We start from the raw sequence: 14031 nt of genomic DNA, 5'->3' as shown, positions 1-14031 counted from the left end.
GACACAGAGAGATGTGACTTAGCCAAAACTTACAGTAACCCAAAGGAAAAGCCAGCACCCAAACTTTGGTGTCCAATTCCCAGTCCACAACTCTACCCTCCATGCCAGGCTGATTTGTCCTTCTAGTATCTCTGCTTTTGAGCTTTTTTTGGAGCCTGAGAACTGGGGAAAAGCCCCTTCTCTGGTAACAAACTGAGTCCCAGTCAAAGATTGAGCTGAGAGCATGGCCCCAGTCTGGGATCTAACTTCTTCTTGGTCATCAGGATGTTCCCTGAGAAGATACAGTTAAATCAGTGCCGCCTGTCCCCTCTGTTCCTCCTGTGCTCTCTGAAGGGTCAGGCTGTCATGGGGATACAGATAACTCTCACAGAATCCCACGTCCTAAGAAAAACTCTAGTTCCTCCCTGCCATAAGGCCTTTGCTTTTGCTTGGCTCCACCACTTAATAGAAAATGAGAGTCATATAATTCTGAGTCTGAAACACAACTCTGCCATTCCGGGGCTGTGGGACCCTTGGACAAGTGATTTCATGTCTCTGAGCCACTGTGAAAACAGGCTAGCCATTCCCATCTAGAAGAGCCCAGGTGGGGACTGCTTCTCTGAGAAAATGAGGCCTGGACTGCGATCGAAGAGTGAAATTTGGGGGTGCGAAGAAGGGTGAGTATCCAGAACCTTCCAGGTGGGCTGAGGAAACAGCTGGACCAAGGGCTAGAACAGAAGGGCGGTAGGTTCATGAAAAGAAATAGAAAAGTGTCCAGTATGGCTGGAGCATGCTTGTGGACAAGTTACAGGATTTTTTGGCATTTTTTTGTTCGTTTGGTTTGAAGGTGGGGGTGGTACCCTGTATAGAATAAGATTTGCATTTCTAGAAAGTTCTTTGGCTGAAGTGTGGAGGGGGAAAGACTTTGGGAGGCCAGTTCTGGAGCCAGTGCAGTGGTTAGGGGAAGGGGATTAGAGCTTGGACCACTGTGTTGGCAGAAGAGATAACAAGAGGCAAGTGAAGATGACATGTATTTGGGGTATAAAACTGGGTTTATAAGAATTGAATTTGGGCCAGGCATGGTGGCTCACGCCTGTAATCCCAGCACTTTGGGAGGCCCAGGCAGGCGGGTCACAAGGTCAAGAGATCGAGACCATCCCAGCCAACATGGTGAAACCCTGTCTCCACTAAAAATACAAATATTAGCTGGGTGTGGTGGCGCATGCCTGCAGTCTCAGCTACTCAGGAGGCTGAGGCAGGAGAATCACTTGAACCCGGGAGGCAGAGGTTGCAGTGAGCCGAGATCATGCCACTGCACTCCAGCCTGGCGACAGAGCGAGACTCCATCTCAAACAAACAAACAAACAAAAAAGAATTGGGTTTGGGGGGGATGAGGGAGAGGAAGGAATCTGGGAAAGCCCCTGGGTTTCTGGCTCTCCTGCAGAGCTAGTGGTGGTTATTCCTGGAGATGGGGAACGTGGAGGCCAAAGGGATGAGGGGAGGGCTTATACATTTGGTTTTGAACTCCTTAAGTTTAGATGCCTTTGAGGTACCTGCAGACTGTTGGATTATTTTACAGTGCATTAAATGTCCCCAGCCAGCACCTCCAAGGAAGGTGTCCTTTCCTGTAGTGAAGGAATATGGACAGGTGGAAAGGCATTTGTCAGCCCTATGGCAGAGGGTGTGCCCAGGCCTCTGTCTGTGGGGCAAGGAAGTGACGTTCACTAACTCCCCAATTCCACTCATTTGTTCTCTGCCAAGCTCCAGATTCTGACAGTCAGGCAGCCACTCCCAACCTCATCCCCCAAACCCCTGCCAGGGGCTGGGGGCTCATGACGTCTACACCCGCCCCCTCCCCTGTTTCCGATGGTCAGTGGAAAAAAGGAAACTGCGCGCTAAGCGGGGCTCTGCCCAAAATAGCATCTGGTGCCTTTCGGTCAGCGAGATGTCCGAGCGTCCACGAGAGAGTGACAGGCCGGGACCCAGCCAGGAAATGCCACCCCTCCTCCACCCGCCCCAAACGGAGGCCCCAGTCGGGCAGGAAACCCGGAGCGCCTGGGGTGGGGGTGGAGAGGAGGGAGGGGAGGTTGAGACCCAGACTGGTAAGTCTGGAGTCTGGAACTGGGGCAGCAAGAACAGGGGACAAGAACAGGCTAGCTAGGCTCTGGCTCTGAGGCCGTTGTTCCCCACCACCACCACCACCACCACCACCACCACCAAAGGTTGGGTTCTCCCTAAACCCCAAAACTGAGCCTCTTACCATTTTTCAAGTGTTTCTGCCTGCCCTCTCTGAGTACTGGACTATCTCTGAGCTTCTCCCCTGAGTTTGTTCTCCAGAAAGATGCCGTGCATGCACTCTGATAAGCAGCCAAGTTTATTTTTAACAAATTACATTGCATTTACTGTGTGACAAATACTGTCCTAGGTACGTCATAAGTATTAATTCAGTTAAACCTTGCAAGAACCTAATGAGGTAGGGACTACTCCATTTTGTAGGTAGCACAGAGAGGTTGAGCAACTTGCAGAGAACACCCAGCAGGTAAGTGGTGGAGGCAAAATTCACACCTGGGGCAGTGTGGCTTCAGGCCACAGTGCTTCGAAGGCAGCAAAGCAAGCACAATGATCAGGCAGACCTGAGCTCCTATCCCTGCTCCCTTAGTTGCCAGCTGTTTGATACCAGGCAAATTACTTAATCTCTGAGTTTCACTTTCCTCATTTGTAGAAGAGAGGTGATCATTTTCCATACATAATACTGTTTATATAAGGATTATTTTTAATGAGGAAAATTTCAATTTGAGGAAATGTCATTATTTCCCTCTTCCACTTTCAAAGGACTATTCTCTCCATTTTTGCCCTTGTCCCTTGCCCTGGAAGAACCCCTATCCCATCAGTAAGCAGGCCTCAAGAATTCCGAGCTTGAGAGTCAGGTCTGTGCTTCCAAACCCCAGGACTGCTGTCAGAATTCTCAGGGATGGAAGGAACTCCACTCTCAGTGGCTCTCGAAGTGGATGGTCAGCATCACCTAGGAACTTGTTAGAAAAGCAAATTCTCAGGCCTCACCCCAGGCCTACTACTACTGCTCTGAGGGTGAGGCTCAGCAATCTGTTTTCCCAAGCCTTTCTGGTGATTTCTGACACACACACAAAATTTGAGAACCACTTCTCTAGTTTACAACCACCCACATCTGTAGCAAAGGCCAAAGTAAAATTGTGTTAAGAAAACACCGTGCTTTTTGTTTTTTTGAGACAGAATTTCGCCCTGTCTCCCAGGCTGGAGTACAGTGGTGTGATCTCAGCTCACTGCAACCTCCTCCTCCCGGGTTTAAGTGATTCTCCTGCCTTAGTCTCCTGAGTTCTCCTGAGTAGCTGGGACAACAGGTGAGCGCCACCACGCCCAGCTAATTTTTTTTTTTTTTTTTTTAGACAGAGTCTCCCTTTGTCACCCAGGCTGGAGTGCAGTGGCACAATTTTGGCTCATCACAACCTCTGCCTCATGAGTTCAAGCAATTCTTGCACCTCAGCCTCCCAAGAAGCTGGGACTACAGGCGTGCACCACCACGCTCAGCTAATTATTTGTATTTTTAGTAGAGACAGGGTTTCACCATGTTGTCCAGGCTGGTCTTGAACTCCTGACTTCAGGTGATCTGCCTGCCTCGGCCTCCCAAAGTGCTGGGATTACAGGCATGAGGCACTGTGCCTGGCCTTTTTTGTATTTTTAACAGAGATGAAGTTTCACCATGTTAACCAGACTGGTCTCGAACTCCTGACCTCAGGTGATCTGCCGATCTCAGCCTCCCAAAGTGCTGGGATTACAGGCATGAGCCACCGCACCTGGCCTGTGCTTTTTAATGTTTCGAAGCCATTTTCCTTTCCCTAACCCATGCGGAAGACCAAAGCATGCAGAAGCATGCAGAAGACTGAAGCTGCTTTCCAAACTTACAGAAGAGATAGTGTCTAAGCTTAACTGTCCTTATGAGCAGAGAACCCCAATAGCTCTGCCATCAATGATTTTATTCCCAGAGCTGTTAGAAAACGACAGAACATGTGCACAGCCACCAGTTCTCTGGCTAGCAAGTAGTTGTTGATACTTACTGAGACAGAGCCCTGGCCCAGGAGTACACATTAATACATGTGGACAAGACCCCTGGGCCCCTGAAGGGGACTGTATGTCCTGGAGACTGCCATGTGTGCCTGCACTGCTTCCTGCTTCTGCCTCTGTTCTGTCTTTTGATCCTCCACTATAACCTGCCGGGCTGCTTGTGTGATCCCCACTTTAAAAATGAGGAAACAGGCTCATCTCACCCAGTCACTCAGTTGGTATACATCCAAGTCAGCTTAGCCCCAGTGCCTTCTCCATTCCTGCTGGTTAGAATGAACTATGTATTACTTTGGGAGAACTATTTCAAAATCTTGAACACTTTGGATAGCACTGTGATATCCCCTGGTTTCAATCCTTTGACCTTAAAGAAGATAAATAGCCACAATTATCATGAAAAGATTCTTCAACTTGTATTAAGGAAATATAAATTAAAACCACAATGAGATGCCATGACACATCCACTAAAATGGTTAAAATTTAAAAGACTGACAATACCAAGTATTGCTGAGGATGTGAAGGAGCAACCGGAGTTCTCCAGCAACATTGTTGAAGGAAATGCAAAAATTACTCAACCACTTTGGAGAACTCTTTTGCACTTCCTATGAATGTGCAGTTTATAAACATACATTTACTGAGATAGCTGAAAAATATATATCCACAAGAACACCTGTACATTAATATTCATAGAACTTTTATTTGAAAAGCAAAAAACAATAAACAATTCAACTATCCATCAACAGGTGAATGGTAAACAAATTGTGGTACATTCATGTAATAGAACACTACTCAGCAACAAAAAAGGAACAAATTACAAATGCCAGAAACAAACTGACACATGCCAGAATATAGACCTCTCAACAACAGGCTCAGTGAAAGAAGCCAGACACAAAAGACTAATTAGCGTATGATTCCATTATATGAAACTCTAGAAAAAGCAAAGTTGTTTTTTTTTTTTTTTTTTTGAGACAGAGTTTCACTCTTATCACCCAGGCTGGAGTGCAAAGGTGCCATCTCGGTTCACCGCAACCTCCGCATCCTGGGTTCAAGTGATTCTCCTGCCTCAGCCTCCCAAGTAGCTGGAATTACAGGTGCCCGTCACCACGCCCGGCTAATTTTTGTATTTTTAGTAGATTTGGGGTTTCACCATGTTGACCTCAGATGATCCGCCCACCTTGGCCTCCCAAAGTGCTGGGATTACAGGTATGAACCACCGTGCCCGGTCAGCAAAGTTAATTTCTAATGGCAAAGCTCAGATCAGGGGTGATGGAAGAGGACGTATGACTGCAAAGAGGCACAGGGAACTTTCTGCGTAAAAGAAATATTCTATATCTTGATTGTGGTGGTGGTTATATGAGTGTATGCATTTGTCAAAAGTCAACAAACCATATACTAAAATGAGTCCATCTTATTGTATGTAAATTATGCCTAAAAAATTGACTATAAACATTCTTTGTGGCCCCACATCAATCTTACATCGTCCAGGAAAACTTTTCTGATCAATACTGTCCTCAGCTGCATTGATATCTCCTCCTCTCACCACTTGCTCTCCTGATTAGCATACCCTGGAGCCCTCCGTTACAGTCTAACTCATGCTGCTCAGGGCCAGGCACACAGGGCATGAAAAAGGATCTGGAGATAAGGGAGGAACAGAGTTAATGGTATTTGAAAAAGTGACAGAGACATCTGCCAGGAAGTAGGATTATGTCTTCCTGTGACCCTCAGTTTCCCTATCTGTAATAGGAATGGGGTGGGGCAACCACAGGATCTCTCTCTCCCTTTTATCTCTTATCATCTCTTTCACTCTGCTTCTCATCTATGCCATCTCTATTTTAAGCGCATGTGCATTCTCTCTGTCTCTAAGTCTGCTCCTCTTTCCTACCCCTGCCCTGTCTCTCCATCTCTGTCTTTAATCTGCTTCTCATCATTGCTTCCTTCCTCTTTTTTGGTCTCTGTTCAGGCTCTCAAAAAGAACTCCAGCTGTGCACGGGTACCCTATAGAAGCAAGGCATGCCGATTCGCTTGTCACATTCCTGACAGGCTGGACCTGTTAGAAAGTCATAAGCTGGTCTGTCAGTTGTATGGGATTGGGGAGACGGGAAAATGAAAAGGAGGGTGGAAAGGGAAAGGGAGAGACTTGGAAAGGTTCAGGAGGCACACAGGCTTGGCACACTGGATGCAGGGGATTAGGCCTGCTGGACTCTGGCAGAAGCTCTGAGTTCCCAAGAAAAGCTGTGGCAGGAGGTCCTCTCCTCCACACGGCCTGTGTGCCCAGTCCAGAACGCATGCCACAGGACACAGCCTGTAGCTGATTAAAAGCACATGGTTGACTCTCAGGCCACCTTGGACTAGAATGCCTCCTCAACAACTTAGCAGCTGATAACCCTAAGCAAGTTGCATCACTTCTCTGTGCCTCAGTTTCCTCATCTCTAAAATAGAGGTAAAAATAACACATGAGGCTAGGCGCGGTGGTTCACGCCTGTAATCCCAGCACTTTGGGAGGCCGAGGCAGGTGGATCACCTGAGGTCAGGTGTTTGAGACCAGCCTGACCAACATGATGTAACCCCGTCTCTACTAAAAATAAAAAAAAAATTAACCGGGCATGGTGGCATGCACCTGTAATCCCAGCTACCAGCAGGCTGAGGCAGGAGAATCCCTTGAACCCCACCTCCCAGGTTCAAGGAGTTCTCCTGCCTCAGCCTTCCGAGTAGCTGAGATTATGGCACCAGCCACCACGCCAGGCTAATTTTTGTGTTTTTAGTAGACAGGGTTTCATCATGTTGGCCAGGCTGGTCTTGAACCCCTAACCTCAATGATCCGCCTGCCCTGGCTTCCCAAAGTGTTGGGTTACAGGTGTGAGCCACCATGCCTAGCCTCATTTATTCATTTTATTCCACATTTACTAAGTATCTTTTTTTTCTTTTTTTCTTTTTTTGAGACGGAGTCTCACTTTGTCACCCAGGCTGGAGTGAAGTAGTGCGATCTTGGCTCACTGCAACCTGTGAGGAGGGCAGTCATTCACCCTCTCTGGAACTCAGTTTCATAGTCTGTACAGTGGGCACGGCCCTTGCTTCTTTGTTTATTTTAAACAAACACTTTTTGAGCAGTAGTGCTGGGCCCTGTACTGTCTGCTGCGGATGTAAGGGAACCCAAGAGTCCATTTGCACTGCCTCAGGAGACTAAGGTGTGTGCCTACTACAGGCTTACAAAAATTGAGAGGAATAGAATTAAATTGTGTACATAAGCTCAGTTCTTTTGTGGCACACAGGTGGGAATCTTGCTTCTCCCAGGTTATTCCCACGTTGTCTTTTTTTTTTTTTTTTTTTTTGAGGTGGACTCTCGCTCTCTCGCCCAGGCTGCAGTGCAGTGGTGTGATCTCAGCTCACTGCAAGCTCCCCCTCCCGGGTTCACGCCATTCTCCTGCCTCAGCCTCCCGAGTAGCTGGGACTACAGGCGCCCACCACCACGCCCGGCTAATTTTTGTATTTTTAGTACAGACAGGGTTTCACCATGTTAGCCAGGATGGTCTTGATCTCCTGACCTTGTGATCTGCCCACCTTGGCCTCCCAAAGTGCTGGGATTACAGGCATGAGCCACCGCGCCCGGCTCCCACATTGTCTTGTTTCCCCACACCCTTGGGGAATTGGGCCCTGCTGAACTGGGTGGCAGGAGGAGGGGGAAGGGTGAACACCAAGTGAACCTCCTCGAGGCAGAGAGAGCCAAGGTGTTTGGTTGCCCTGGGACTCCCAGTGGAGCTGAAGGTCCGTCCTCTGCTCCTGTGTCCCTTCCTCCAGCTCCTTCTCCTGTGTCCCTTAAACATGCTCACAGCGTGGTACCAATCACACTTATCTGGGTGTCTGTGTACCCCACCAAGACCCTCAAAAACTGGGACCACGTCTATGGTTTGTCTATACCCCAGCATATCATGGAGGCAGAGTAGGAGCAAATATATGTATGTTTTAAAAATAAGAGGAGCAGAGACAGAGCTGGAGAAAGAAATTGAGAGAAAGGGAAATCACCCAGCAGGAACCTGGGCCATGAACTTGAAGGAAGCGGGACTGGCTAGCCCTCCTGGCCCTAGAAACCAGCCACAGGGAAATGTGAAAGTACATCCTGTATGTCCTTGTGAGGAGAGATAAATATTTCCATGATTGCATGAACTGTGAGTCCCAACCCCTTCCTGGGACAGCCCAGGAAATGCAGGCCTTAATGGGGGTTTGGGGATGGGTAGACTCTCCGTATCTCCACAGAGGGTCTCTGTGCCGGGTGGGGAGGTGAGGGCAAGCAGAGGTCTTGGAGAGTCACAGCACAGGCCCCTCCATGGTGATTTTGGGGGTTTGGAGCAAGTCACTCACAGGAGTGACTCAGCTATGAAACATGAACCTGCTCCCCTTCCAACCAACATCTAAGACCTAGTGTCACTTTATCAAGGTAGGACCAACGGTTTTAGGGAACTGAAGCACATGCTTATTTCAACCTGCTGCTCCCAAGGGATAAGGAGGAGAAAAAGAAGGAGAACATAGGCTCTGAAGCCATACAGACCAGAGTTCAAATCCTGACTTCACCACTTACTTCATCTGTGTGGCTTGGGCACGTCATTTTACGTTTGAGTCTCCATTTCCTCAAAGGGATAATCCCAATCTGATGGTCAGGTTAAGAGCATGAGATCTGGGCCGGGTGTGGGGGCCCACACCTGTAATCCTAGCACTTTGGGAGTCTGAGGTGGGCAGATCACTTGAACCCAGTAGTTCAAGACCAACCTGGGCAACATGGCGAAACCCCGTCTCTATCAAAAAAAAAAGAGCATGAGATCTGGAACCAGACTGCCAAGATTTGAATCCTTATATTGGCTGTGTGAACTTGGGCCACATTACTTAACCTGTCTGTTCCTATTTCTAGCCTGCTAAATGGGAGATTAGAATAGTATCGACTTCATGCAGTTGTAAGGAATAAATGAGTTAACAAATGTAACAGACTTAAGACATAGCAGATGTGTTCAGTAAAGGTTAAATACTGTTATTACTGCACCAAATTGTGATGATTAGATGAAGGAATATGTGTAATAATGCTTTCCTTTAAACCCTACTGATCCCCAATGTGGCAAGCAAATAGTATTGGTTCCGTAGCAGGCAGTTTCTGGTCTTTAAAAAGATCTCTAAGAATAGTTTCATTTTCCTTCCCTCAATCTCATTCTTATTCCACCATCCTGAACCAGGAGTTTGTCTCTTGTTGCAGGTGGTTTCTTCTGATTTGTCCCAATTCTTGGTAATTCTGAATACTTCTGATGTCTGCATGTGAAGCTGCATGTCTGCTTCCTCTTATCAGGAAAGGCTATTGTGAGGTCTAAATGAGATACTGAGTAGGACTCTGATCAGTGTTAGACGAAGGTGATTCTGCATATATGTGTCCGAGCATGCATACATGCACACCTACAACAGTAGGATCTAACAGCACCTTCTCTTTCTTTGTTACGCTCCCCAGAGTCTAGCACAAGGCCCCTGACATAGCAGGAGCATTTGGCAGATCTTTTCCATGTAGCTCTTCCTTGGACAAGGGAATCACATACAGTCCCTGCTCTTGAGGAGCTTCCAAGCTGGTTGTAATGAATTTTGTGAGAGGACAAGAAAAGGACCAGAGAAAGGGCTATGGAATTTCTTTTCTTTTCTTTCTTTCTTTTCTTTCTTTTTTTTTTTTTTTCCAGCCTTGATCTCCTGGACTCAAGTGCCTCAGTCTCTCGAGTAGCTGGGGCTACAGGTGCACGTGGCATCATACTCAGCTAATTATTTTGTTTTTATTTTTTTGTAGAGACGGAGCCTCCCTATGGTGCCCAGGATGGTCTCAAACTCCTGAGCTTAAGTGACCCTCCCTCTCAGAATGTTGGGATTATAAGGCATGAGCCACCGTGCCCGGCCTGCTATGAAATCTCAAAGAGGGATAATATCACTTCCACATGAGGATTACAGGAAGATTCTTTTAGGATGGGAGGGGAGGCAGAGATTTTCAGGGGTCCACAGGACTTTGAACCTGTAGAGAGTTTGGAGGCATAGGAGAAATGTAAGCAAAGGTAAGAAAGCTGAAGAGTGTCTGTGTGCGTGGGGGATGCCTTCCTTTTCTGTCCTTTGTGCTATGTCCAGGAGAACAGAGAGGCCTGGGTTTGATTGCCCAGTACCTAACTTTCTGACTTACATGCCATGGTATATGGTAGTAAAACCTGGAAGGCTGGAGTCCTGAATTCCAGCCCCAGCTCTTGCTTACAACACGGTGTGAAGTTGAGCAGGTCCCATCTCTTCTTTGGACCCCGGGGTCCTCACACATAGGAGGACTAAGTGATTGCTTAAGGCCCTCAGGCTCTCACACTCTTGGATACCTGATGTCATCTTTCCATTGTGTTTGTGATTAGCCCCTCCCTCACCCCTTTGTGGCCCCAGACCTCCCATGAAGAGGCAGGACACAGAGCTCTCCCCAAATCCATCCTTTTCCTGGAGTTCAGCCTCTGACCAGGAAGTGGGAAAACAGGATTTCCTCTGAGGATGTTCTCTGTGACCCAGACAGTTCCGGTATGGGGAGTGGGGAGGAAGAGATAGGGAGCATCGTCCAGGATTCCAAACCTTGAAGCACCTTTTCATGGGCTTTATGTTTTGAGCTCCTTAGAAACTGAATGCTTAATTCAGAGCTGAAGAAAGACATGTTGGTACTTTGAACAGATATTACTTAACATTGTTGTGGGGAATGACAGAATTTCCTTTTAAATTATGAAATATATTAAACACTATATTAAATAAAAAGTGAGGAAATCTCACTTCTACCTGTGGAAATCCTTCAAAATCTTTCAAAGACCAACCCCAGTGCTTTCTCTTGCAGGAAGCCTTTCTCTCCTCTGGATTTTCAAATAACTGCTCACATACGATTTCCACACCATCATTTCATACAATTACAGCATATCAGAGACACTTAGGGTTAACCGCTTCATCTCAAAAACTGGGAAACTAATAACCAGTGACTTGTCCAATGTTACAGAGTTTGGGGCAGAGCAACAGGAACCCAATTGTTGCTGACTCCTAATTTGGTGTTCTATCTACTTGTGTGTCTTTTCTTTCCTATGTTTGGTTCCCTTCCCCAGATCCCCTGTTCCAAATGCTATACCTATTTATAGCTCCCTGCTTTTGCAGAAGTGGTTCCCTCCATCAGAAATATCCCTGACTCCTCTTTTCTTTCCTATTGCTCCTGATTCTAGGAAAATGTCACTGCCCCTCTAGAATATTCTCAAAATAACCTCCCAGCTTCTCTCATATTCTCACATATTGTGTAGTTTCATTATAAGCACTTATCTAATGGTATTGCGAATGTTTGCATGTCTCTCCCTCATTAGACTGAATTACTATAGGGCACATTTTGTTCATCATCTTATGCTCAGCTTTTAGCTCACTGTCCAGCAGGATCAACATTATTTATCTGTTGAGTGACTAGGTGCAAAAATGATACTTGCGTGGAGAGGAAAGGTGGAGGGAGTGGCTGCATTGGGCTAGATGCTGTGGAGGGACACTAGGCTGGTGTCCTGGTTGTTAACTATAAGTGTATGATTTTACCCTGTTATACTTTGTGTCTGTCTCATCATTGGTAAAAAGGGATCCATTTTGCCTGTCATACATATTTCAGTAGGGTTTTGTTGTGAGAATTCTGTGTAAAAAATATGTGGAAAAGCACTTTGCAAAGTGTGAAGGAATCTGCAAACGCCAGACATTATCAGGAAATTTATATTGCTGGTATAAGGGCCTCTCAGTTGATCTAGGAGGCTAGGAAAGGTTCTGCCTTCATGAGCAATGCCTAGAAAACAAGGGCACAGAAGGAACTTTTTGTTCCTTCAATTTCCTAGAGCCCTTATAGTACAGACTCAGTACTAGTTTATCACATTGTAAAATCAATGGAAGTGAACACTTTAACATTAACAGAGCTGGGGTTGCTTACTTTAGAACACATGAGTAAAAAATGATTGTCTCTGGTCTTGGCTAACAGGCAAGAGACTCCTTCCTGAAGAAAATGAAAGTGGGGCAGCTTGGAGGACAGCACAGTATTTAAAGACAGCATTGGCTGTAGTATTTGAAATAATTTATTCAGCTCAAGATCTATTTCTTGCAGAAAGCTCTTCCTGAATTCCTCAGGCCTGAGAGGTTGTATTTCTCAATGGCTTAGTAAGACCTTGAGCTCTAGAGTTATACTGAAACTTGAATCTCTGGTAGCAACTTACTTGGGTAAATTACTTCCCTGAAGCTCTTCCCTCAACTATGAAGATAACAATCACTGTCTTAGTCTATTTTTATTGCCTATAACAAAAATATCTGAAACTGAGTAATTTATAAAAAGGAATTTATTCTTACAGTGATGGAGGCTGAGAAGTTGAAAGCTGAGGGGCTGCATCTTGTGAGGGTCTTCTTGCTGGTGGGGACTCTGCAGAATCCCGACGTGGCACAGGGCATCCAAGGTGAGGGATGCATCCAAGAGCATGCTAGCTCGGGTCTCTCTACCTTTTCTTTTTTTTTTTTTTTGTGAGACAGGGTCTCACTCTGTTGCCAGGCTGCAGTGCAGTGGCGCAATCTGGACTCACTGCAACCTCCGCCTCCGAGGTTCAAGTGATTCTCCTGCCTCAGTTTCCCGAGTTGCTGGGACTATAGGTACGCACCACCACGCCCATTCACCATGTTGGCCAGGATGGTTTCAATCTCTTGACCTCGTGATCCGCCCGCCTCAGCCTCCTAAAGTGCTGGGATTACAGGCATGAGCCACCAGGCCTGGCCTTCCTTTTCTTATAAAGCCACCATTAATCCATGAATCTATGAACGGATTAACCCATTTAAGAGGGCAGAAGGCTCATCACCCAATCGCCTCTTAAAGTCCCCACATCTCAACACTGCCACATTGAAGATTAAGTTTCAACATGAGGTTTGGAGGGGACAGATATTCAAACCATAGCTATCACCAACTGGGGTCAGCCAGGAGGCTTAAATGAACTAATGCATGTGAAGTGCTCTGCACAATGACCCATGAGCACACAGTAAGTCTTAAAAAGACGGACATGATCACCAGTACATTGTTGTGGCTCCTTAGAGTCTAGATCACTCATGTTGGCTTTTCGTCACACTCTCATAACTCTTGTGACTATTTCCTCGTTATATCTGTTTTCCGTGGAATCTTTACAGCTGGTAAAGGTAAAGATTTAAACAGTATCCTTGCTGTTACTGTTTAATATGTCTACATTTTAAAGGATACTGTTTAAAATTTCTACATCCACTTCTGGGGGGCTTAGCACAGGGCAGGATAAGGCAGAGGACAAAAGTGGAGCATGGAGTAGTTATTGATTTAAACTAATCGGCAAGGGGATTAGAGGTTGAGTGAGACTTTTGGCGAAGTGGGATAAGAGTGGTTGCCAACTGGCCAGGACTCGCACTAACGGGTTTGTTACCCAGAAGTTAGGTAATATAAGTTCCATCATTTTCCTATGCCATTTTGAAGTAGCATCCATGTTATCTTATAAACAGTATGTTGCAGGACTGGAGGAAAGAAATTCAGAGGTATGTCACTTGAGAGGCAAGTATCTCCAAAGTTTTTTTTTTTTTTCTTTTTTCTTTTTTGAGAACAGAGTCTAACTCTGTTGCCCAGGCTGGAGTGCAGTGGCACAATCTCGACTCACTGCAATCTGCCTCCCAGGTTCTAGTGATTCTCCTGCCTCAGCCTCCCAAGTAGCTGGGACTATAGGGGTGCGGCACCACACCTAGCTAATTTTTGTATTTTTAGTAGAGGCAGGGTTTCACCATGTTGGCCAGGCAGGTCTCGAACTCCTGACCTGGGGTGATCCACCCACCTTGGCCTCCCAAAGTGTTGGTATTACAGGCGTGAGCCACCGCGCCCAGCCTAAAATTTTAAAATCCAATTTTCGCAGTACTAATGCTTTCTCTAAAGAT

Source organism: Macaca fascicularis, chromosome 1 (genome assembly GCF_037993035.2).
Source record: "Macaca fascicularis isolate 582-1 chromosome 1, T2T-MFA8v1.1".
NCBI classification, from domain to species: domain Eukaryota; kingdom Metazoa; phylum Chordata; class Mammalia; order Primates; family Cercopithecidae; genus Macaca; species Macaca fascicularis.
Note: the sequence above shows the minus strand (reverse complement) of the source record.